General features: G+C 38.2%; 1 protein-coding gene across 1 annotated transcript in view; it reads left to right on the top strand.

Annotated features, from left to right (window-relative positions):
• The first annotated feature begins 8,626 nt into the window (after window positions 1–8,626).
• LOC127628177 (zinc finger protein 462-like) overlaps window positions 8,627–26,406 on the top strand; it is a 66,105-nt gene continuing 48,325 nt past the window's right edge. The window contains exon 1 of the mRNA XM_052104905.1: window positions 8,627–8,898. The gene's annotated coding sequence lies outside the window, so the exon portion shown is untranslated. The remainder of the gene's footprint in view (window positions 8,899–26,406) is intronic.

Raw genomic sequence — 26,406 nt, 5'->3', positions numbered from 1 at the left:
CATGGTTTCACTATAGTAAACTAGCAGTAACCATGGTTTCACTATAGTAAACTTGCAGTAACCATGGTTTCACTATAGTAAACTTGCAGTAACCATGGTTTCACTATAGTACACTTGCAGTAACCATGGTTTCACTATAGTAAACTAGCAGTAACCATGGTTTCACTATAGTAAACTTGCAGTAACCATGGTTTCACTATAGTACACTTGCAGTAACCATGGTTTCACTATAGTAAACTTGCAGTAACCATGGTTTCACTTATAGTACACTTGCAGTAACCATGGTTTCACTATAGTAAACTAGCAGTAACCATGGTTTCACTATAGTAAACTTGCAGTAACCATGGTTTCACTATAGTAAACTAGCAGTAACCATGGTTTCACTATAGTAAACTAGCAGTAACCATGGTTTCACTATAGTACATTTACAGTAACCATGGTTTCACTATAGTACACTTGCAGTAACCATGGTTTCACTATGGTAAACTAGCAGTAACCATGGTTTCACTATAGTAAACTTGCAGTAACCATGGTTTCACTATAGTACATTTACAGTAACCATGGTTTCACTATAGTAAACTAGCAGTAACCATGGTTTCACTATAGTACACTTGCAGTAACCATGGTTTCACTATAGTAAACTTGCAGTAACCATGGTTTCACTATAGTAAACTAGCAGTAACCATGGTTTCACTATAGTAAACTTGCAGTAACCATGGTTTCACTATAGTAAACTTGCAGTAACCATGGTTTCACTATAGTAAACTAGCAGTAACCATGGTTTCATTATAGTAAACTTGCAGTAACCATGGTTTCATTATAGTAAACTTGCAGTAACCATGGTTTCACTATAGTAAACTTGCAGTAACCATGGTTTCACTATAGTAAACTTGCAGTAACCATGGTTTCACTATAGTAAACTAGCAGTAACACTCACAAGGTTTTAAAATCAATGGTACATGTGCCACAAATTAATCATGGTGTTACTATAGTAAAACTAACCATGTTTTTTGGGCAGAATGGTTGATTTTTATTAGCACAGTTTTGTTAATCCTGCATTATTACTGTTTTACCATGAATATCATCTTTAACACTTAAAACTCAGATGTGCCCACGATACAATTATAATTATCAAAATATTAATAATGGAAGTCTTGACCAACACAAAACAGGTTTTGTTTGAAAGTTTAGCAGCTCTACTTTCCAATGCATGTAGATATTATCACCAAAACTGAACAAGTGCTTTAAAATCTGCAGATAAATCAGAAGTGTTATATTTTGAGCATTTATATAAAGTTAATTGCGCTAAAAACAGTAAAAACATCAAACTCATCATATATTCATGTGTCATATGTTGTTGGAAAGCTCTCAAAGAGTAAAATACAACCAGACTATTTGTTTTACTCACAGACTAAAATATAGCGAGTAACAGCTAAAGATATGTCTTTGACAATTATGTTAGTGTTGCTTATATGCCGCGTTATCACTTATAACTTCACTATAAATGGAACGTAACAATATAACGCAATATCACATATCAAGAGGAGGTGATTATCTTTCAATCGAGTCCACACACAAGATAATCAGATGTATAGATCATTAGATAATCCACATGAAGCACAATGTTACATATGACCACCAGGAGATGGCGCCAAATACAGGACACAGACTCAATGATGACTCAAATGACACAGAATGAAACTCATTCTGTGAAATCTCATGACTAAAATCATGTCTGCATGCTAGGCAAACCTTTAGTCATTGTTGTGTTTGCATGTGTAATTAGTTCTTATGTACAATTATTATCTTTTATTTGTTTGGAGATGTTTTTGGACACTGATAAATAATCTTTGTAATGTTAGAACTTCACACTCGACTGCCAAGCGATCCAGTGAGAGCTGAAGGTCACGGACCGATGATGACATGAAGACAACATCATCTGCAAAAAGCAGCGATGAGATCCCCAGCCCACCGAACCGCACACCTTCCCCACCCCGACTATGCCTCGATATCCTGTCCATGAATATCACAAACAGGATTGGTGACAAAGCACAGCCTTGGCGGAGACCAACCCCCACATGTAATGAACTCGACTTCGTGCCGAGGACCCGGAAACAGCTCTCGCTTTGGACGTACAGGGAATGGATCGCCCTAAGAAGGGACCCCCCCACCCCGTACTCCCGCAGCACCTCCCACAGTCTCTCCCGGGGGACCCGGTCATACACCTTCTCCAGATCCACAAAACACATGTAGACCGGATGGGCATACTCCCAGGCCCCCTCCAGGATCCTTGCGAGAGTAAAGATCTGGTCCGTCGCTCCACGGCCAGGACGAAAACCGCATTGTTCCTCTTCAATCCGAGGTTCGACAATCGGCCGAACCCTCCTCTCCAGCACCTTGGAGTAAACTTTACCAGGGAGAGAAGTGTGATACCCCTATAGTTGGCACACACTCTCTGGTCCCCCTTTTTGAAGAGGGGAACCACCACCCCATTCTGCCTCTCCTTGGGCACTGTCCCAGACTTCCACGCAATGTTGAAGAGGCGTGTCATCCATGACACCCCCTCCACATCCAAAGCTTTCAGCATTTCTGGTCGGATCTCATCAATTCCCGGGGCTTTGCCACTGCGAAGTTGTTTGACTACCTCAGTGACCTTCCCCAGGGAAATAGAATCTGATCCCCAATCAGCCTCCAGCTCTGCCTCTAGCATAGAGTGCGTGTTGGGATTTAGGAGTTCTTCAAAGTGTTCCTTCCACCGCCCAATAACCTCCTCGGTTGAGGTCAACAGCGTCCCATCTTTGCTGTATACAGCTTGGATGGTTCCCCGTTTCCCCCTCCTAAGGTGGTGGACGGTTTTCCAGAAGCACTTTGGTGTGGACTGAAAGTCCTTCTCCATGGATTCTCCAAACATTTCCCACACTGAAGCGGCTGGGATGAGGATTAGCACCTCTAAATTTGAGGCCATGGTTCTCAGCAGGAAACCGAAGGAGTGAGTACTGCAGGTAGGGAAGGAGGTATTGGCCCAAGTGAAGGAGTTCAAGTAACTTGGGGTCTTGTTCACGAGTGAGGGGACAATGGAGCGGGAGGTTTGCCGGAGAATCGGGGCAGCGGGGGCGGTATTGCACTCGCTCTATCACACCGTTGTCACTGAAAAGAGACCTGAGCCAGAAGGCAAAGCGCTCGATCTACCGGTCAATTTTTGTTTTTGGTTCCAATAAAGAACCTATTCAGAACGTTCTCTATTGGTTATTGTTAGATTTTAAAACCATAAACTAATGTTTCCAGAACGTTGCAGGGAGGTTTTTATGTCACAACCAATAAAGAACCTATTCAGAACGTTCTCTAATGGTTATTGTTAGATTTAATAACCATAAACTAACATTCCAAGAACGTTGCAGGGAGGTTTTTGTGTCACAACGTATAAAGAACCTATTCAGAACGTTCTCTAATGGTTATTGTTAGATTTTATAACCATAAACTAATGTTTCCAGAACGTTGCAGGGAGGTTTTTGTGTGACAACCAATAAAGAACCTATTCAGAACGTTCTCTATTGGTTATTGTTAGATTTTATAACCATAAACTAATGTTTCCAGAACGTTGCAGGGAGGTTTTTGTGTCACAACCTATAAAGAACCTATTCAGAACGTTCTCTATTGGTTATTGTTAGATTTTACAACCATAAACTAATGTTTCCAGAACGTTGCAGGGAGGTTTTTGTGTCACAACCTATAAAGAACCTATTCAGAACGTTCTCTAATGGTTGTTGTTAGATTTTATAACCATAAACTAACATTCCAAGAACGTTGCAGTGAGGTTTTTGTGTGACAACCAATAAAGAACCTATTCAGAACGTTCTCTATTGGTTATTGTTAGATTATAAACCATAAACTAATGTTTCCAGAATGTTGCAGGGAGGTTTATGTGTGACAACCAATAAAGAACCTATTCAGAACGTTCTCTATTGGTTATTGTTAGATTTTATAACCATAAACTAATGTTCCCAGAACGTTGCAGGGAGGTTTTTGTGTGACAACCAATAAAGAACCTATTCAGAATGTTCTCTATTGGTTATTGTTTGATTTTATAACCATAAACTAATGTTCCCAGAACGTTGCAGGGAGGTTTATGTGTCACAACCTATAAAGAACCTATTCAGAACGTTCTCTAATGGTTATTGTTAGATTTTATAACCATAAACTAATGTTCCCAGAACGTTGCAGGGAAGTTTTTGTGTGACAACCAATAAAGAACCTATTCAGAACGTTCTCTATTGGTTATTGTTAGATTTTATAACCATAAACTAATGTTTCCAGAACGTTGCAGGGAGGTTTTTGTGTGACAACCAATAAAGAACCTATTCAGAACGTTCTCTATTGGTTATTGTTAGATTTTATAACCATAAACTAATGTTTCCAGAACGTTGCAGGGAGGTTTTTGTGTGACAACCAATAAAGAACCTATTCAGAACGTTCTCTATTGGTTATTGTTAGATTTTATAACCATAAACTAATGTTCCCAGAATGTTGCAGGGAGGTTTTTGTGTGACAACCAATAAAGAACCTATTCAGAACGTTCTCTATTGGTTATTGTTAGATTTTATAACCATAAACTAATGTTCCCAGAACATTGCAGGGAGGTTTTTGTGTGACAACCAATAAAGAACCTATTCAGAACGTTCTCTATTGGTTATTGTTTGATTTTATAACCATAAACTAATGTTCCCAGAACGTTGCAGGGAGGTTTTTGTGTGACAACCAATAAAGAACCTATTCAGAACGTTCTCTATTGGTTATTGTTAGATTTTATAACCATAAACTAACATTCCAAGAATGTTGCAGGGAGGTTTTTGTGTGACAACCAATAAAGAACCTATTCAGAACGTTCTCTATTGGTTATTGTTAGATTTTATAACCATAAACTAATGTTCCCAGAACGTTGCAGGGAGGTTTATGTGTCACAACCTATAAAGAACCTATTCAGAACGTTCTCTAATGGTTATTGTTAGATTTTATAACCATAAACTAATGTTCCCAGAACGTTGCAGGGAGGTTTTTGTGTTACAACCGATAAAGAACCTATTCAGAACGTTCTCTAATGGTTATTTTTAGATTTTATAACCATAAACTAATGTTCCCAGAATGTTGCAGGGAGGTTTTTGTGTGACAACCAATAAAGAACCTATTCAGAACGTTCTCTATTGGTTATTGTTAGATTTTATAACCATAAACTAATGTTTCCAGAACGTTGCAGGGAGGTTTTTGTGTGACAACCAATAAAGAACCTATTCAGAACGTTCTCTATTGGTTATTTTTAGATTTTATAACCATAAACTAATGTTCCCAGAATGTTGCAGGGAGGTTTTTGTGTGACAACCAATAAAGAACCTATTCAGAACGTTCTCTATTGGTTATTGTTAGATTTTATAACCATAAACTAACATTCCAAGAACGTTGCAGGGAGGTTTTTGTGTGACAACCAATAAAGAACCTATTCAGAACGTTCTCTATTGGTTATTGTTAGATTTTATAACCATAAACTAATGTTCCCAGAACGTTGCAGGGAGGTTTATGTGTCACAACCTATAAAGAACCTATTCAGAATGTTCTCTATTGGTTATTGTTAGATTTTATAACCATAAACTAATGTTCCCAGAACGTTGCAGGGAGGTTTATGTGTCACAACCAATAAAGAACCTATTCAGAATGTTCTCTATTGGTTATTGTTAGATTTTATAACCATAAACTAATGTTCCCAGAACGTTGCAGGGAGGTTTATGTGTCACAACCTATAAAGAACCTATTCAGAATGTTCTCTATTGGTTATTGTTAGATTTTATAACCATAAACTAATGTTCCCAGAATGTTGCAGGGAGGTTTATGTGTCACAACCAATAAAGAACCTATTCAGAATGTTCTCTATTGGTTATTGTTAGATTTTATAACCATAAACTAATGTTCCCAGAACGTTGCAGGGAGGTTTATGTGTCACAACCTATAAAGAACCTATTCAGAACGTTCTCTAATGGTTATTGTTAGATTTTATAACCATAAACTAACATTCCAAGAACGTTGCAGGGAGGTTTTTCTGTGACAACCGATAAAGAACCTATTCAGAATGTTCTCTAATGGTTATTGTTAGATTTTATAACCATAAACTAACATTCCAAGAACGTTGCAGGGAGGTTTTTATATTGTCACAACCTATAAAGAACCTATTCAGAACGTTCTCTAATGGTTATTTTTAGATTTTAAAACCATAAACTAATGTTTCCAGAACGTTGCAGGGAGGTTTTTGTGTGACAACCAATAAAGAACCTATTCAGAACGTTCTCTAATGGTTATTGTTAGATTTTATAACCATAAACTAACATTCCAAGAACGTTGCAGGGAGGTTTTTATATTGTCACAACCTATAAAGAACCTATTCAGAACGTTCTCTAATGGTTATTTTTAGATTTTAAAACCATAAACTAATGTTTCCAGAACGTTGCAGGGAGGTTTTTGTGTGACAACCAATAAAGAACCTATTCAGAACGTTCTCTATTGGTTATTGTTAGATTTTATAACCATAAACTAATGTTTCCAGAACGTTGCAGGGAGGTTTTTGTGTCACAACCTATAAAGAACCTATTCAGAACGTTCTCTATTGGTTATTGTTAGATTTTATAACCATAAACTAATGTTTCCAGAACGTTGCAGGGAGGTTTTTGTGTGACAACCAATAAAGAACCTATTCAGAACGTTCTCTATTGGTTATTGTTAGATTTTATAACCATAAACTAATGTTTCCAGAACGTTGCAGGGAGGTTTTTGTGTGACAACCAATAAAGAACCCATTCAGAACGTTCTCTAATGGTTATTGTTAGATTTTATAACCATAAACTAACATTCCAAGAACGTTGCAGGGAGGTTTTTGTGTGACAACCAATAAAGAACCTATTCAGAACGTTCTCTATTGGTTATTGTTAGATTTTATAACCATAAACTAATGTTTCCAGAATGTTGCAGGGAGGTTTTTGTGTTACAACCGATAAAGAACCTATTCAGAACGTTCTCTTTTGGTTATTGTTAGATTTTATAACCATAAACTAACATTCCAAGAACGTTGCAGGGAGGTTTTTGTGTGACAACCAATAAAGAACCTATTCAGAACGTTCTCTATTGGTTATTGTTAGATTTTATAACCATAAACTAATGTTCCCAGAACGTTGCAGGGAGGTTTTTGTGTGACAACCAATAAAGAACCTATTCAGAACGTTCTCTTTTGGTTATTGTTAGATTTTATAACCATAAACTAACATTCCAAGAACGTTGCAGGGAGGTTTTTGTGTGACAACCAATAAAGAACCTATTCAGAACGTTCTCTATTGGTTATTGTTAGATTTTATAACCATAAACTAATGTTTCCAGAACGTTGCAGGGAGGTTTTTGTGTGACAACCAATAAAGAACCTATTCAGAACGTTCTCTATTGGTTATTGTTAGATTTTATAACCATAAACTAATGTTTCCAGAACGTTGCAGGGAGGTTTTTGTGTGACAACCAATAAAGAACCTATTCAGAACGTTCTCTATTGGTTATTGTTAGATTTTATAACCATAAACTAATGTTTCCAGAACGTTGCAGGGAGGTTTTTGTGTGACAACCAATAAAGAACCTATTCAGAACGTTCTCTATTGGTTATTGTTAGATTTTATAACCATAAACTAACATTCCAAGAACGTTGCAGGGAGGTTTTTGTGTGACAACCAATAAAGAACCTATTCAGAACGTTCTCTATTGGTTATTGTTAGATTTTATAACCATAAACTAATGTTTCCAGAACGTTGCAGGGAGGTTTTTGTGTGACAACCAATAAAGAACCTATTCAGAACGTTCTCTATTGGTTATTGTTAGATTTTATAACCATAAACTAATGTTTCCAGAATGTTGCAGGGAGGTTTTTGTGTGACAACCAATAAAGAACCTATTCAGAACGTTCTCTATTGGTTATTGTTAGATTTTATAACCATAAACTAATGTTCCAAGAACGTTGCAGGGAGGTTTTGTGTGACAACCAATAAAGAACCTATTCAGAATGTTCTCTATTGGTTATTGTTAGATTTTATAACCATAAACGAATGTTTCCAGAACGTTGCAGGGAGGTTTTTGTGTGACAACCAATAAAGAACCTATTCAGAAAGTTCTCTATTGGTTATTGTTAGATTTTATAACCATAAACTAATGTTCCCAGAACGTTGCAGGGAGGTTTTTGTGTGACAACCAATAAAGAACCTATTCAGAACGTTCTCTATTGGTTATTGTTAGATTTAATAACCATAAACTAATGTTTCCAGAACGTTGCAGGGAGGTTTTTGTGTGACAACCAATAAAGAACCTATTCAGAACGTTCTCTATTGGTTATTGTTTGATTTTATAACCATAAACTAATGTTTCCAGAACGTCCTCTAATGGTATCTCTTTCTCTCTGAGGTCATGTGACTGTGGTGCATATACAGTGTGAGGTATACTGATGAAGCTGTAATGACGCGTGCTCGTATGGCTCATAATGTGTCATAAGCGCTCTATAGCGTCTCCATGTTGAAGACCTCCATGTCTGCTGCTGCTGGAGTCATGAGAGGCTCTGTGGATCTTCCTCCTGTCTCTCTGTCTCATCGCAAACTCTTGTGCACCCTCTGGTGCTTGCACGACTCCAGAACTTCTTTGTGTTGCCTGCTTAGCAGATTGTCTTCCTTGTCTGTGAGGCAGCTCATTATACAGAGACAGACTGAGCTCAGGTCATCTGCTGCTGGTGTGCTGAAGAAGAAGAAGCAGCAGAAGCAGGAGGGAAGATGGCGATCATTGTGCTGCTCTAGACCGGACACAACTTTACAGAAGATCTCGATCCAGGATCCAGGCGTGAGTATGCGTTTTCTCAATCGTCAACATCTCGACTTGCTCTAAATGATCTGCTAATGTGCTCGAGCTCGGGCTGGTTGACGAGGCGCTTCGGGAATGACCTGGAAACGCGATTTTCCTGCCTGTTTGCTTCAGTTGAGGAGCAGCAGATGAACGGATAGACACCGAACCGACCGACCGACCGAACGCTCCAAAACTGGCACCTTCATGTCGGTAAAGCGACGCGTTGCTGGAGCGTTCTCCTTCAGATCTTCTATTTATACCCGTCCGAGCGGGCAGTTCTGAGGGGATTTGTCGGGAACGGTGTGCCGTTGAGGGAGTTTGAGGGCGCGGATTCGGTAACGAGTGAAATGTGGCCGGTCCGACGGAGCTTTTGACCGTGTGCTGGAAGCCATTGCACGGATTTGAAGCTCCGCGTCCATTTAGAGCTCCGCGTCCAGACGCTCTCGCGATGTGCCTGTGACGTTCAGTGTTACAATGTCGCTTCGTGACAGTGTTACAATGTTGCAACGATGTTCCTGTACGCGCGCGAGCGGGCGGCGGGTGTTTTTCCCGGGTTCCAGGTGTTTGTCACAGCAGGTATAGAATGACACCGAGGGTTCCTCCAGAAAATGGAGTCTCGCTGGAGAACAAAGGTTGACTTTCCCACTGCACATGGACCTGCGACCTCTCACAGTGAGATTTATGGAGATGTTTTGCACTCTTTGTGCTCTCAAGCTGAAGTTTTGCTTCATTATTATTTAATAACGCAGGTGCTTCGGGTTCTGTTGTTGTGTGCATGTTTATACAGTCTTCATGAGATGGTTATTATCATGTTCTACAGTGGCCTTCAGGAGAACCTCTATTGAAGATCTACAGTACGTGTTTAATATCTCCAGAACATTTAGACCTTGTAGAACCTTTAGAAGAAGTTTATTGTATGTTAGCAGGTTTGGTTGAATGTTGTGGATAATGTCATCATGTGTATTCACCTGCTGTTGTTGTGGAAATGTGCTATTATATATTTTGGATAATAAATGGACCACAGAAGCTTTAACATGTTCATACTGAAGGTCTGTCATGTCTGTCATGTTCCACCGGTGCCTCCACAAGAACCTGATTTACAAATAATGAGCATTTCTGATTTTTAGAAGCTCTTAATACATGTTTAATATCTTTTAAAGATAGTTTCCAGCATTTTGATGATTTGGTTTGAAATAATGATCGTTTCTGCTCTTTAGGAGATCAGACGTGTTCGGTTTTTTGAATTTGGGAATTGAATATTGTGTATAATGATGTGCAGCGTTTATTAACGTGTTGTTGGACAATAGAGCTATTTGAAGGTTGTCTGATGTGTTTAGCATGCTAATGCTGATTTATGCAGCCCTGCAGGTCTGTCGTGTTCAACGGTGGCCTTCAGAAGAGCCTCAAACCCATTATGAGCGTTCCTGCATGTTTAATAGCTCACAAATGGGGTTTTTGAAGATGTTTATTTGAGCAGATTTGGTTTGTTTGAGAACTGCAATAGTGTGGATAATGTCAGTGCAATAGTTGGGTGGTGTTGTTGGGTAAATGTTTTGTTTGGAGGCTTTATGTGAGTTTTAATCGTATGCTGAATTTGACATCTTCATGTTCTACGGTGGCTTTCAGAAGAACCTCGTTTACAAACTATAAGTCTTTTATAGAGTTCAGTAAAGGGTTGTTGGGTTTTGCCGATCTGGTTTGTCTTGGAGATGACAGGAACTCATTCTTGAGTTTTATAAATGCATTCTTTCCTCAATTCCTCAATGTGTTGGATCACATGTGTGACATCTGAAGCTTCTGCTGGAAGTGAAAGCAAATGTTTGTGCACTTGTCTGGCTTTAGTTTAATTATCTGACATGGTGCATGTAATAAATGTACATTTATGATTACTGTCAGATGCATTGTGCACATCAGAGTGTTTCGGGTTCTTCTGTTCATGTGGTAAACTGTGAAAGGCTGTTTGTTTCTCCACGGCGCTGAGCACTGAGTGTGTGTGTGTCCTTCTGCAATCGCTCTGGCCACTGTGAAATCCTGCTGACAAAGACAGCGCTACACACACACACACACACACACACACACACACACACACACTCAGTACGACAGACGCAGGCCAGAGGAACTCAAAATGGTGGCACGTCTCCCATGTCAGGGCAAACAGGTTCTCTCAGATGAAGGTTACTGGCTGTTCCTGCTGCAGTTGCAGCTATCTGATGCCGCTCTGGTGGTTCTTTATGGTTTGATGTAGCTGTGAGGACATTTACTGTATTTTGATTGTTTATCAGCTGATCAAATAAAGAAATATAGTTTGTTTTATGGATTTCTAAGCCAAGTGTAAGCTGGGATATGTCAAGGAGACGCTGTGTCTGCTGTCTGGCTGATATCTCTCATGGTCTATTTTGCCTTTGCAACTTGTTCATCCAGTTTTGACTGGAAGTTCCTCTACAGATTCTCAGAAATCATTTATTTCCTTTTCAGCAGCATGTTTTGGGGATATTTCTGATGACACGCTGTAGTCTCAGTGTAATGACTGTGATGGGGTCGAGTGTCTGACCTGGAAATCTAAACGCCGTCTTATGCAACAGTCGAGCACCCAATGGTTCAAGCTCACCGGTGACCCAGTTTTCATGAAGATCCAGTGTAAAGCCCGTATAGGAGAAACGCTCAGTGTTTACAGTATGAGTTGGCACCAAAACTTTAGGTTTGTTTTAAAGGTGTAGCGTGTCATTTTTTGGATGTTTAAAGACTTTATATCCCAGTTAAATATGAAGAATCCACTGTAAGCCCTCTGTAGAAAAGTGTGACCACTGTGTCTCTGCATTGCTTTCACAACATTCAGCATCCCAACCAACCCGACCAGTCAACAACACTGGCCGCATTTACATGCACTTCCAAAGGCAATACTATTCCTTAAGTAAACCGAATAGTGCAGATATGCTATTGCGATTATGCTAATAATCAGAGTAATGATATTCACAGTAAGACATGTGGAGTACTCCTATTGTAATCGCGCCTGTGCCAGTGATGTAGACTCTTACTTTATCGGCTTCGCTCAAAAGAAAACATTTTCCAGAGTGGCACATGTCCATTTACAGTCTGACTTGAATGTTGGTGAGATAAAAAGACCAAATACTGCAAAATAATGGCAAGGTTTGTCTTTGTGGGCGGAACACAACAACATCCTGCGTGCCCTGTGTAGTCTGATTCACAAACAAATGACTCTTATGAACTGATTCTTTTATGTTAATCGAAACAGAGAGAGCAACCAGTGTATTCCAACAAACAAATTGGTGTACATGTAAACATCTTAATCAGATTATTCCTCACTCTGATTATTGCAATAATAAGTGTATTGGTGTACATGTAAACATCTTAATCGGATTATTCCTCATACTCTGATTATTGCAATATTAAGTGTATTGGTGTACATGTAAACATCTTAATCGGATTATTCCTCTTACTCTGATTATTGCAATATTAAGTGTATTGGTGTACATGTAAACATCTTAATCAGATTATTCCTCATACTCTGATTATTGCAATATTAAGTGTATTGGTGTACATGTAAACATCTTAATCAGATTATTCCTTATACTCTGATTATTGCAATATTAAGTGTATTGGTGTACATGTAAACATCTTAATCAGATTATTCCTCATACTCTGATTATTGCAATATTAAGTGTATTGGTGTACATGTAAACATCTTAATCGGATTATTCCTTTTACTCTGATTATTGCAATAATAAGTGTATTGGTGCACATGTAAACATCTTAATCGGATTATTCCTCATACTCTGATTATTGCAATATTAAGTGTATTGGTGTACATGTAAACATCTTAATCGGATTATTCCTCACTCTGATTATTGCAATATTAAGTGTATTGGTGTACATGTAAACATCTTAATCAGATTATTCCTCATACTCTGATTATTGCAATATTAAGTGTATTGGTGTACATGTAAACATCTTAATCGGATTATTCCTCACTCTGATTATTGCAATATTAAGTGTATTGGTGTACATGTAAACATCTTAATCAGATTATTCCTCATACTCTGATTATTGCAATATTAAGTGTATTGGTGTACATGTAAACATCTTAATCGGATTATTCCTCACTCTGATTATTGCAATATTAAGTGTATTGGTGTACATGTAAACATCTTAATCAGATTATTCCTCATACTCTGATTATTGCAATATTAAGTGTATTGGTGCACATGTAAACATCTTAATCGGATTATTCCTCACTCTGATTATTGCAATATTAAGTGTATTGGTGTACATGTAAACATCTTAATCAGATTATTCCTCATACTCTGATTATTGCAATATTAAGTGTATTGGTGCACATGTAAACATCTTAATCGGATTATTCCTCACTCTGATTATTGCAATATTAAGTGTATTGTTGCGCATGTAAACATCTTAATCAGATTATTCCTCTCACTCTGATTATTGCAATATTAAGTGTATTGGTGCACATGTAAACATCTTAATCGGATTATTCCTCATACTCTGATTATTGCAATATTAAGTGTATTGGTGCACATGTAAACATCTTAATCGGATTATTCCTCACTCTGATTATTGCAATATTAAGTGTGTTGGTGCACATGTAAACATCTTAATCAGATTATTCCTCACTCTGATTATTGCAATATTAAGTGTATTGGTGTACATGTAAACATCTTAATCGGATTATTCCTCACTCTGATTATTGCAATATTAAGTGTATTGGTGCACATGTAAACATCTTAATCGGATTATTCCTCACTCTGATTATTGCAATATTAAGTGTATTGGTGCACATGTAAACATCTTAATCGGATTATTCCTCACTCTGATTATTGCAATATTAATTGTATTGGTGTACATGTAAACATCTTAATCAGATTATTCCTCATACTCTGATTATTGCAATATTAAGTGTATTGGTGTACATGTAAACATCTTAATCGGATTATTCCTCACTCTGATTATTGCAATATTAAGTGTATTGGTGTGCATGTAAACATCTTAATCGGATTATTCCTCACTCTGATTATTGCAATAATAAGTGTATTGTTGTGCATGTAAACATCTTAATCGGATTATTCCTCACTCTGATTATTGCAATATTAAGTGTATTGGTGTACATGTAAACATCTTAATCAGATTATTCCTCACTCTGATTATTGCAATATTAAGTGTATTGGTGTGCATGTAAACATCTTAATCGGATTATTCCTCACTCTGATTATTGCAATAATAAGTGTATTGTTGTGCATGTAAACATCTTAATCGGATTATTCCTCACTCTGATTATTGCAATATTAAGTGTATTGGTGTACATGTAAACATCTTAATCGGATTATTCCTCATACTCTGATTATTGCAATATTAAGTGTATTGGTGTACATGTAAACATCTTAATCGGATTATTCCTCACTCTGATTATTGCAATATTAAGTGTATTGGTGTACATGTAAACATCTTAATCGGATTATTCCTCATACTCTGATTATTGCAATATTAAGTGTATTGGTGTACATGTAAACATCTTAATCGGATTATTCCTCTTACTCTGATTATTGCAATATTAAGTGTATTGGTGTACATGTAAACATCTTAATCAGATTATTCCTCACTCTGATTATTGCAATATTAAGTGTATTGGTGTACATGTAAACATCTTAATCAGATTATTCCTCATACTCTGATTATTGCAATATTAAGTGTATTGGTGTACATGTAAACATCTTAATCGGATTATTCCTCACTCTGATTATTGCAATATTAAGTGTATTGGTGTGCATGTAAACATCTTAATCGGATTATTCCTCACTCTGATTATTGCAATAATAAGTGTATTGTTGCGCATGTAAACATCTTAATCGGATTATTCCTCACTCTGATTATTGCAATATTAAGTGTATTGGTGCACATGTAAACATCTTAATCGGATTATTCCTCACTCTGATTATTGCAATATTAAGTGTATTGGTGTACATGTAAACATCTTAATCGGATTATTCCTCACTCTGATTATTGCAATATTAAGTGTATTGGTGTACATGTAAACATCTTAATCGGATTATTCCTCACTCTGATTATTGCAATATTAAGTGTATTGGTGCACATGTAAACGTCTTAATCGGATTATTCCTCTTACTCTGATTATTGCAATATTAAGTGTATTGGTGTACATGTAAACGTCTTAATCAGATTATTCCTCACTCTGATTATTGCAATATTAAGTGTATTGGTGTATATGTAAACGTCTTAATCGGATTATTCCTCACTCTGATTATTGCAATAATAAGTGTATTGGTGTACATGTAAACATCTTAATCGGATTATTCCTCACTCTGATTATTGCAATAATAAGTGTATTGGTGTACATGTAAACGTCTTAATCGGATTATTCCTCATACTCTGATTATTGCAATAATAAGTGTATTGGTGTACATGTAAACATCTTAATCGGATTATTCCTCACTCTGATTATTGCAATATTAAGTGTATTGGTGCACATGTAAACATCTTAATCGGATTATTCCTCACTCTGATTATTGCAATATTAAGTGTATTGGTGTACATGTAAACATCTTAATCGGATTATTCCTCATACTCTGATTATTGCAATAATAAGTGTATTGGTGTACATGTAAACATCTTAATCGGATTATTCCTCACTCTGATTATTGCAATATTAAGTGTATTGGTGTACATGTAAACGTCTTAATCGGATTATTCCTCATACTCTGATTATTGCAATAATAAGTGTATTGGTGTACATGTAAACATCTTAATCGGATTATTCCTCACTCTGATTATTGCAATATTAAGTGTATTGTTGCGCATGTAAACATCTTAATCGGATTATTCCTCACTCTGATTATTGCAATATTAAGTGTATTGGTGTACATGTAAACATCTTAATCGGATTATTCCTCACTCTGATTATTGCAATAATAAGTGTATTGGTGTACATGTAAACGTCTTAATCGGATTATTCCTCATACTCTGATTATTGCAATAATAAGTGTATTGGTGTACATGTAAACGTCTTAATCAGATTATTCCTCTTACTCTGATTATTGCAATAATAAGTGTATTGGTGTACATGTAAACGTCTTAATCGGATTATTCCTCACTCTGATTATTGCAATAATAAGTGTATTGTTGCGCATGTAAACATCTTAATCAGATTATTCCTCTTACTCTGATTATTGCAATAATAAGTGTATTGGTGTACATGTAAACGTCTTAATCGGATTATTCCTCATACTCTGATTATTGCAATAATAAGTGTATTGGTGTACATGTAAACGTCTTAATCGGATTATTCCTCATACTCTGATTATTGCAATATTAAGTGTATTGGTGTACATGTAAACGTCTTAATCAGATTATTCCTCACTCTGATTATTGCAATAATAAGTGTATTGGTGTACATGTAAACGTCTTAATCGGATTATTCCTCACTCTGATTATTGCAATAATAAGTGTATTGGTGTACATGTAAACGTCTTAATCGGATTATTCCTCACTCTGATTATTGCAATATTAAGTGTATTGGTGTACATGTAAACGTCTTAATCAGATTATTCCTCACTCTGATTATTGCAATAATAAGTGTATTGGTGTACATGTAAACATCTTAATCGGATTATTCCTCACTCTGATTATTGCAATAATAAGTGTATTGTTGCGCATGTAAACATCTTAATCAGATTATTCCTCTCACTCTGATTATTGCAATATTAAGTGTATTGTTGCGCATGTAAACATCTTAATCAGATTATTCCTCTCACTCTGATTATTGCAATATTAAGTGTATTGGTGTACATGTAAACATCTTAATCGGATTATTCCTCACTCTGATTATTGCAATATTAAGTGTATTGGTGTACATGTAAACATCTTAATCGGATTATTCCTCACTCTGATTATTGCAATAATAAGTGTATTGGTGTACATGTAAACGTCTTAATCAGATTATTCCTCTCACTCTGATTATTGCAATAATAAGTGTATTGGTGTACATGTAAACATCTTAATCGGATTATTCCTCACTCTGATTATTGCAATATTAAGTGTATTGGTGTACATGTAAACATCTTAATCGGATTATTCCTCACTCTGATTATTGCAATAATAAGTGTATTGGTGTACATGTAAACGTCTTAATCAGATTATTCCTCTCACTCTGATTATTGCAATAATAAGTGTATTGTTGCGCATGTAAACATCTTAATCGGATTATTCCTCACTCTGATTATTGCAATATTAAGTGTATTGTTGCGCATGTAAACATCTTAATCAGATTATTCCTCTCAAAGCATCTGCCTTTATTTACAAATGTAAATGTAAATAAAGGTATATTTCTAGACCTTTGTATGAAACTAGCTTCATACCATGTGACCCACATTTGATTTTCGACCATTGAATGTGGGTAAAATTTTACTATGGAGCCATATCGAGAGCCCCATATCTCTGGGAATTAACTATGTAGTCTTAAAAGTGAAGATACATAAAGGAAAGTTTGTTCTAAACTAGAAACTAAAGGGATATTAAGATATATTGAACACTTCTGGAGTTATAGACTCTCCAACTTTGGAAAAACAGCGAAAAAAAGTGTTTTTTCCCATTTTTGGGCTCTCACCATTGGCGTATAATACAACAAGAGCTGCTGAAGTCAACTGATTTGAGGAATAGATCTACCAATCTCTGTGTAAATATAAAATCATGATGCTCACACATTTCTAAGACTGTTTTTTTGACCTGTAGATTTGCTCCAAAATCATTGGTGAAGATCATCATTTGACCGCCCTCTACAATATAATGCATTACTCTGTAAATATTCATCCATGACATTTAATATTTTGACTTTTATCATCATTTATGTCTTTTTTTCACCCATTAAATTAATAATAATAATAATACATTTTTAGCCAATGGGGACCTCTGGTTGAGTCGACATGAAATGATCCGTCAGAAGAAATAAACAGACTCAAACGAGTACATTGTTGACCTAGAGTAAGATAATAGAGCCATGAAATGGATGTGGACAGGTTATCTCAGATGATGAGAAATGTTTGAGACTTTTGATTGCAGACTTGTGGCAAATGTGAGCACAGTTTGAGACCCTGTTGAGATTTAGGAATAATCCAGACCATATTAAAGAGATCTCATCTGTGATTTCCCTTTCTCACTGCCGGCTCTGTGAAGGTCGTTGTTCTGGGTGTTATTAAAGGACGCCTTGAGTCTGTTTGGGCTTCCATTTTGATGGACTAGTGATCTAAGATACAAAATGGACCTTTCAGTAATTTGAGGCCAGTAAAGGAGGCAGATACTCACAGCAGCGCTGAAGTTTAGAGTCTGTTCCTCAGGCGAACACAGAGAGAGAAAGAAACGAGACACACAAAAGCCAATTGAATGCTCCAGTGGACGCCTTCTTGACATGATGCATTGGCTTCTGCAGTCACACACACACACTTGTTTTTGCAGTGTGTTCGTCTCTGAAGAGTGTATTTACTACACAACTACTTTAAAGCCATTATCTGAAGAAGTCATGAGTTATATAACGTTTTGGTGGACATTAGACCCTCAATTTACAGTCACTCTGTTCTGATGGATTTATTTAAGGAACTTAATAATTGGTTGTGCTGCATGTTTGATATATTTAAAACAATCTGGCCAGGACTGGCCCCTAAATGCATACGACACAATATCCCATATTCATCATTTGTCTGGGTTATGGGGTAGGATGGCAAGACTGAAGCATTGCTCCAAAACCATGTAGCAAAATGTCTTATGGTCTGATAAACCCAAGATAGAACTTTTTGGCCATATATTAAAAGCTACGTTATGTGCTCCTAAAAGACAGCTCATCACCCAACACAACATCACACACATGGTGAAGCATGGTGGTGGAAGCATCATGCTATGGGGCTGCTTCGGTTCAGCTGGTAACTGGGGCACTGGTCAAAATGGAAGGAATTATGGATAGTGAAAATACCAGTCTATTCCGGCACAAACTTTGCAGACCTCCATTGGAGAGCTGAAGATGATGTGGAGTTTCATCTTTCAGCATGATAATGACCCCAAACACAAATCAAAGTCAAGAAAGGAATGGCTTCAGAAGAACATCCAGGTTTGGGAATGGCCCATACAGAGCCCAGACGTAAATCCAAACTTGTGGGATGTCTTGAAGAGGGCTGTGCACAGGAGACCCCCTCGCTCTCTTTAACTCCGAGGTAGTTCATTGATGGTAGCTGCTTCGGTTGAAGCCATCAGTCCACATTATTTCAACCTCACTTCACTTTAACTACACTACCCATTATCCTGAAGGGAAATGATCCACCAATCAGAGAGTCACAGCAAGCAAAGTGGGTCAAAAGAGCTTTGTAGCTCCGCCCACTCCCATAATGCACTGTGAATGACACAGTTGAGTCACTCTCCAACAATTTCAGACTACTTATATATTTAGAACTGTAGGGGGCGCTCTAACGCATTTTACCCCTCACAGATGTGAACTGTAGGGGGCACTCTAACACATTTTACCCCTCACAGATGTGAACTGTAGGGGGCACTCTAACACATTTTACCCCTCACAGATGTGAACTGTAGGGGGCGCTCTAACGCATTTTACCCCTCACAGATGTGAACTGTAGGGGGCGCTCTAACGCATTTTACCCCTCACAGATGTGAACTGTAGGGGCACTCTAACACATTTTACCCCTCACAGATGTGAACTGTAGGGGGCTCTAACGCATTTTACCCCTCACAGATGTGAACTGTAGGGAGCGCTCTAACGCATTTTACCCCTCACAGATGTGAACTGTAGGGGACGCTCTAACGCATTTTACCCCTCACAGATGTGAACTGTAGGGGGCGCTCTAACGCATTTTACCCCTCACAGATGTGAACTGTAGGGGGCGCTCTAACGCATTTTACCCCTCACAGATGTGAACTGTAGGGGGCGCTCTAACGCATTTTACCCCTCACAGATGTGAACTGTAGGGGGCGCTCTAACGCATTTTACCCCTCACAGATGTGAACTGTAGGAGGCGCTCTAACGCATTTTACCCCTCACAGATGTGAACTGTAGGGGCGCTCTAACGCATTTTACCCCTCACAGATGTGAACTGTAGGGGCGCTCTAACGCATTTTACCCCTCACAGATGTGAACTGTAGGGGGCGCTCTAACGCATTTTACCCCTCACAGATGTGAACTGTAGGGGGCGCTCTAACACATTTTACCCCTCACAGATGTGCTCGTCCATAGACATTCAGTCTAATGTTCAGTTCAAGCAACACCCTCATTATCTCATTGAATATCTCGGCCTCTGAGTGGACTACAAGCTCAATCTAGGTGTCATTAGAAAGCTGAGATCCTCCCCTTTGTGATAATTGTGATTTATTTTTATCGTCACTAGTCAAAAATATGTTTTCTGATGATTTGTTTTGCATGCTTTTCCTTCTGGATGGCATATTTTGTTCTGGACATCTCAGATATAACATTGAATAAATCACAAAATCAAGCTCACAGAGAAGTAAACAATGGCTCATGTTTTAGAAAACTCCCTAAGGTAAAAGCAGATGTAATATTTTGGCTATTTTGGGCTTTCGGCAGCAGATATCAGAGCAGAAAAGAGACGTTTGTATTTGATGACTTACAGAAATCATATTTCTCTTTATGATTCATTTGAACTGTTATTAGTGCAATAAAATACCCTGTACAGTCACATTCCTGAGAATGAGAGCTTTCATTTGATATATGACTTGTCCATGTATGTGTGAAGGACTTTTATTTTCATATAAATATTTCTACCACATGATCTCTAGGGGGCGCTAGTTTTCAATGCGAATGTTTCGAGGCCTTATTTAGTTATTTTCAGTGATATAAACGCACAAGTGATGTTATCTCTGAAAGGTTCAGATTCTAATCTTTCAAATGACACTTCTGTATACGGGGACTTTAACGTTTTAAGTGTCGTTTAAGTGTCGCAACATAGCGCGCGGGATGTTAAGTAAAAAGTCTTGTGTATTTGTCTTTTCTGATTTTTCTGCATTTTTGCCTCAAATTAAAATGTGATGTTGTGGTTGGTTTAGTTCATGGCTTACAACTCTTTTATAAAGAAAGTTTATATGAACAACAATAATAAGGAAAATACCTGTTGCGCTCTCTATGTTTGTTTATTAGGACTACAATGTATGGTTGTTTGGAACAACGTGAGGGTGACTAAATGTTGACAGAGGTTTGGGTAAGCTGTGTAGCCTGCTTTGTTTATATCTCATTCTGGAAGACATAGTTACTATATCAGTAACAGTTCAATATTATATTCAGATTTTGTACCAAATATGAATCGTGCCTCGACCTTGTGTGTTCTTGAGGTCGTCTTGAGAGTTAGCTTGAAGCCTACAGTCGTCTTGTGCAGGCAAATCTTACTATTGTTAGCTTGTGTAGCGTTCAATGTGTGATCCGGTCATCTTATGTGTGTGTGATTTGAACAGTCTTCCAGCACTGTAGATCTGGACAGATCCGTGTTTGTTCTTCTGTAACGAGTCTTCATGAGCTCCTGAAGCGCTGCCGATGTGTGTGGAAACACTGAGCGTCCTCTAGACTGCTCTGTTCCTACACAGGCCGAGCGCTGAGACAGGACAAGGCCTCCTTTGACAGGAAACAGCAGCCGTGTTGTCGGGCAGATCCGCTCGCCTCGATCCCGCTTAACTAGAAGGTGCCAATGTCCACATGCCATTAAATATTGAAGAAGTTGTAAGCAAGGAAGCTCTCGCCGGTGACTTAATATTAATGGATCGCTCGTCTTTCTAACATGTAACTGGAAGAGCGCTCTTCTGACAACAGAAACCAATCAGAACTGGACAGACGCGTGTAGAAAACTGGAATTCACTGGAGAAGGACAGCTTGCGGATGTTGTACACTGGACATTCTGTTGCTATTTATAGAGGAGAGTCTGTCTAGCTCTTCACTGTGGTACACTGTTGATCTTAAAGGGACAGGACACCCCAAAATTATAATGTACACACCCTCATGTTGTCCCAAACCTGTATAACTCTCCTCTCTGAAACACAAAACGAGATGTTAGGCAGAACGTTAGTCTCAGTCACCATTTACTTTAATTGCAAAGTGAATGGTGACTGAAGCTATTTGAACGTATTTGAATGAATTGATCAAGTCTTGATGTACAAACTTAAATACATTTTGTCACATCTACTAGATAAACATTTGTCAAAGTCATCTTTTTAATTACATTTATGCCACTTCAAATGTCATCTTTATAATTTACCATCTATAAATGTAATTAATGTAACAAATGATACATCTTTTCAAAGGTCTACGGGTTCAACATTGATATCCGATCTCTGTTAAACCGATAGTAATCCTCCAGAAATGGTAATTGAGTTATTTGTGCAGGAGTACAAATGAAAACATGTGATAAAACGGGACTTTTATTATGAAAACATGTGATAAAACGGGACTTTTATTATGAAACATGCAATATCAAAACGGGACTTTTATTATGAAAACATGCGATATCAAAACGGGACTTTTATTATGAAAACATGCGATATCAAAACGGGACTTTTATTATGAAAACATGCGATATCAAAACGGGACTTTTATTATGAAAACATGCGATATCAAAACGGGACTTTTATTATGAAAACATGCGATATCAAAACGGGACTTTTATTATAAAACATGCGATATCAAAGCGGGACTTTTATTATGAAAACATGCGATATCAAAGCGGGACTTTTATTATGAAAACATGCGATATCAAAACGGGACTTTTATTATGAAAACATGCGATATCAAAACTGGACTTTTATTATGAAAACATGCGATATCAAAACGGGACTTTTATTATGAAAACATGTGATATCAAAACGGGACTTTTATTATGAAAACATGCGATATCAAAACTGGACTTTTATTATGAAAACATGCGATATCAAAACTGGACTTTTATTATGAAAACATGCGATATCAAAACGGGACTTTTATTATGAAAACATGCGATATCAAAACGGGACTTTTATTATGAAAACATGCGATATCAAAACGGGACTTTTATTATGAAAACATGCGATATCAAAACTGGACTTTTATTATGAAAACATGCGATATCAAAACGGGACTTTTATTATGAAAACATGCGATATCAAAACTGGACTTTTATTATGAAAACATGCGATATCAAAACGGGACTTTTATTATGAAAACACGATCGCCAGATGAATCCAGTTCAACACACTTGGGTCAGTCATCCATGACAAGCGTTCATTAAAAACATCCAATCGTACTTTTTGTCCATAAAAGTGATAAATGTGAGAAATATTGATATATTCTCCATGTTTACATGAGATCTGGCCTTCGTCATCTTTCTTCAATAAACTGCAAAGGGTCCCGAAAATACAACCAGTGAAGTTCAGGTCAATTTCATGCTTTGTGCTCCGAAAGGGGGCGTGTATCAACAGGTTAAGAGGGGCGGAGCCAGGAGTTTTTCAAAGGGGTGGCCAGGCAGGGGCAATCGATCAGTCTGTGGTGGCACAGAAATGTTCGGGCAGCATTTTAATATCGTCGGAACTCTCTTTGGTCAAAGCAGCAGGATTGGGAATGATGGTTTCCTGAGGGAACACTTCCTGGTTGTTTTGAGACTTTTGACAGGATCTTGTTTTTCAGCTATAAAGAAAGACCAGATACGGCACAGCCTAAAATACTACCGAGATCTGTTGGAAAGACAAAATTGAAGGTTTACACTTAAAAGCGTTAATTTAATCAAACATTTTAATAAGGTGGTGAAAATTCTTCCCCTCCACCGCAGCTCTCAAATCTCATTGGCGCTCACGACTATTAGCCTACACGTGGTGTTATACGCCTGTATGCCACGTGAGGACATGACGCGCGGTGCTTTACATCTGTGATGCCAAACGCCGAGTTTGAATGTGTGGAAATACAAATACAATTTGAAACCTCAGAAGACACGGATTGATAAGTGAATAACCACTTAAATGTGGGTGTGTTCCTCAGTTTAATGATTTAATGACAGGATTATACGTTTAGGCTGATTTATTCAGGCTGGTCTCGTGAAAGTGACGTGAGCAATGTTTTTGCAGAACTGAAATGACGCTTCATAACACGTTTGGCTGCACTTCAGGTGAGATGTCCAGCAGGGGGCGCCAAACCCGGCGAAATGAGGATGTAGTCTAGTGTTCATTTCACCTGGAAACTGCAGCGAATTGTTCCCGGAGACACGTATAATGAGGTTTGCAGAATGATTCACTTGCTTTAGGGGGTGTTCACACTTGGCAGGTTTGGTTGGATTAAAGTGAACTCTGATTGCTCTGTTAGTGCGGTTCATTTGATCAAGTGTGAACGCTGCATCTGAACCAAACCAGCGGACCGACACTGCATGAATAGCGGGTCTCGGTCCACTTCCAAACGAACTCTGGTACGGTCCGATTGATGAATGCAAAATGGACCAAAGACGTCTAAACGGACCAAAAACAGGAAGTAATTTGCCTAATACTGACCTCAAGCACACCTGGTGCTTCTCATCATGGAGCGATGTTGCCCAGTACAGTTCGGGACAGGCGTCAGAACCGCCGTCTCCTCGCAGCATATCTTCATCTGTGTGTGCAACGGAGGAATTCCTGGCGCTGTTTTGACTCTTTTACACATTTTATGAACTCTTTGTTTGTCCTCAGCTGGTATAAATACCCCCATATATACATCCAACGAGTGTATTCCGCCCAGCAGCAGCATTGTTTTGGATATTCGGAAAGTTCCGTCAGAAAATATACGTCATAACATCTGTCCAATTGTGTCATGACTTTTCCCTGATGCCTTTGGTATCGTTAGGTTCGGTGTTAATGCCCGTGTGAACGCTACATGAACCAGCACTAAATGTAGCATTTTCATTTGTGTGTGTGTGTGTGTGTGTAGTGTGTGTGTGAGTGTGTGTATAGTGTGTGTGAGTGTAAAGCACTTTGGTAACCTCTAAAGTTAAAAAAGCGCTATATAAGTGCAGACCATATGGGTGGAGCTCCGGGTCACACCTACTGATGACGTGGACCAATGGCAGTAAGTTGGTGTTTAGCAGCCGGTTTAGCAAGCTGTTACGATCCACCGAAATGAGCGCAAAAACACCTTCGTTTTGGCCAGATTTGGTTCTAAATGACGTCACACCCGTTCGTTATTATATCCGGGCCTTTATTTCAGTGAAGTACTTTGTCTCAGATATTTCTCAAATCAGATTTGTGACACAGTAGAGCAGCAAATGAACGTGGATGTCTTTGGTATGTTGTTAAATCTGAGCACAGTTTGAGAGATCTCTTCTGTCACACTGGAGTGTTTTCCTCTTGACGGCCGTATAGAACAGTGTGTGGTGCTCTTGTAAAGGGTCCAGTGGCCTTTGAAGAGTCAGTAAGATCTGGCAGTGTTCTTGAGGAGCACAAAATGGTGGATGTCAGCGGTTTCAGTGACTCGTGTGGCGTGTGAAATGGAGTCGTGTGTGCCTCACCAGCGCTGATGCAGGAGATAACTCATTGAGGAGCAGTCGAGCGAGATGACTCCACCACTGCAGTCTGACATCTTCTGTTTGAGAATTACACGTGTGGCGTTCAGTTAATGAAGATACTGAATCCTGTTCATGTTGTCGTAGCTGCTTGGCTTCTTCTCACCTCTCAATCCGTTATCGTCTTGATTAGTTGAGTCAGCGTTTATGAGTGGGTTTATCACAACTAGCTAAACAGACAATTTGGATTTTTTTTATCCCCTTTTCTCCCAATTTGGAATTCCCATTAGTTAGTAGGTCAACAAGGTGCCGCAGCCTCAATCCGGGTGGTGGAGGACAAGTCTCCGTTGCCTCCGCATCTGAGACCGTCAACCCACGCATCTTATCACGTAACTTGTTGAGTGTGTTACCGTGCAGACGTAGCGTGTGTGGAGGCTTCACGCTATTCTCCGCGGCATCTACGCACAACTCACCACACGCCCCACCGAGAGCGAGAACCACATTATAGCGACCACGAGGAGGTTACCCCATGTGACTCTACCCTCCCTAGCAACCGCGCCAATTTGGTTGCTAAGGAGACCTGACTGGAGTCACTCAGCACGCCCTGAATTCAATCTCACGACTTCAGCTGTACAATGTATGATGCTATTATGATGTTTTTACGAAGTGTAACCGCTAATCCAACCATGATTTTCATTGGAAAATAACGTTTGTTTAGTGTGTGAAGAAAGAAGACATTTTTAATTTGTATTGCATAAATATGGAGCAAGTGACCAAATCTGTTCGCTGATGTTTCCTTTATTCAAATGAAGTATCGTGTGAGAGGCTACTAGAGTTAACCAAATATCGCAATAACAAATAATGTAAAACTGCGCGATATCATCTTACTACAGTTTGGTGCTACTTGCTAAATTATTCGGGATGTGAGATATTTTTAGTTTAAATCAATAATAATTTGACAATCAAATTT

Source organism: Xyrauchen texanus, chromosome 34 (genome assembly GCF_025860055.1).
Source record: "Xyrauchen texanus isolate HMW12.3.18 chromosome 34, RBS_HiC_50CHRs, whole genome shotgun sequence".
Taxonomy (NCBI): Eukaryota; Metazoa; Chordata; class Actinopteri; order Cypriniformes; family Catostomidae; genus Xyrauchen; species Xyrauchen texanus.
The sequence above is the reverse complement of the archived record's forward strand: the minus strand, read 5'-3'. Positions and strand labels throughout refer to the sequence as shown.